Source organism: Galeopterus variegatus, unplaced genomic scaffold, assembly GCF_000696425.1.
Source record: "Galeopterus variegatus unplaced genomic scaffold, G_variegatus-3.0.2 Scaffold4049, whole genome shotgun sequence".
Taxonomy (NCBI): Eukaryota; Metazoa; Chordata; class Mammalia; order Dermoptera; family Cynocephalidae; genus Galeopterus; species Galeopterus variegatus.
In genome coordinates, this window is record NW_007730160.1 from 52,939 (window position 1) to 54,479 (window position 1,541).

The window sequence follows — 1,541 nt, forward strand, 5'->3', positions numbered from 1 at the left end:
TAACAATATTGAGCTGCCAATTGGTTAACATTGTTTATCTTTCCATTTATTTAATTTTCTTCAGTTTGCCTAGCACTGTTTATAGTTTTCAGTATAGAAGCTGTATACACCTTTCACTGAATTTATTCCTAGTTATTTTATTCTTTTTGGTGCTACCTTAAACAGTATTGCTTTTTAAATTGCTTGTTACTATTGTATAGAAATAGAATTGATTTGAAAACTATTAATCATGTATTTATGACATTGCTAAATTCATGTATTAGTTCTAGTAAAGTATTTATAGATTCCTTTGGATTTTGTAGAAAATAATCATATCATTGGCAAACAGACTGTTTTACTGTTCCATCAATTAGGTATTTATTGCACTGATTAGAAGTTTAAATACAATGTTGAGGAGAAGTGGTGAGAAGGGACTTCCTTGCCTTCTTTGCAATTTTAGGGAAAAAATTTTCAGTGTCACCACTGAGTATGGTGTTTGCTGTACATATATATGTTGTTGTTGTTGCTGTTGTTTTAACAGACTAAGATGGTTCCTACATATTCCTATTTTGCTGAGAGTTTTACCATGAATAGATGTTGAATTTTATCAAAAGCATCTGCTGAGATATTCATATAATTTTCCTTTTTTATTCTTTAATTTGGTGAATCACATTGATTGATTTCCAGAACTTTCTTGTAAGTAGGAACAGATAACCACAGATCAATATACATTTGAAGAAATACTCTGATATTAGAAAGAAAGAATAACATGGAAAAAAGGAAAAAAGTTACCCCAGGAGAAACAGAGATATTGTAGAAAATAGGAATAAATCANCGTAATGTGATCTCATTTTAGTTTTAATTTGTATTTCTTCAATAACTAATGATGTCAAGCACATTTTCATGTGATTATTGGCAGTTTATATATTTTATTCTGTGAAGTGTCTGTTCAAGTCTTTAGCCCATTTGTATTACTGAGTTGTTTTTTACTTATTGGTGGGTAGGAGTGTGTAATACATTATAGACAGATTTTTTTGTCTGATTTATGTATTGTGAATATTTTTTCCCAATCTGTGTCTTGCCTTTAATCTTCTTAACCATGTCTTTTGATGGGGAGAAATTTTTACTTTGATTAAGTCTAATCTATCATTTTTCTTTTATGATTACTGACTTTAGTGTACTATCTGAGAAATATTTGCCTACCCAAAAGTAATGAAAATATTCAAAAAGCATTTTACAATACAAACACCAGCCTGTTTCCGAACTTTCTATTTGTACCCTTGACTTATTTGTCTACCCTCATGCTGATATTATTTTAGCTTGAAAACTACGACTTAAAGAAAATCTTGAAGTCAATTAGGAAACATTATCTCGGCTTTTCTAGGTTTATTAGTTTTCCACAGTTTTTTGAATCAATTTGTCAATGTTTACAAGAAAAGCCTTTTTGATTTTGATTGGGTTTGCATTGAACCTACAGGTAAATTTGGAAGAACTGACATCTTAACAATATTGAGCTGCCAATTGGTTAACATTGTTTATCTTTCCATTTATTTAATTTTCTT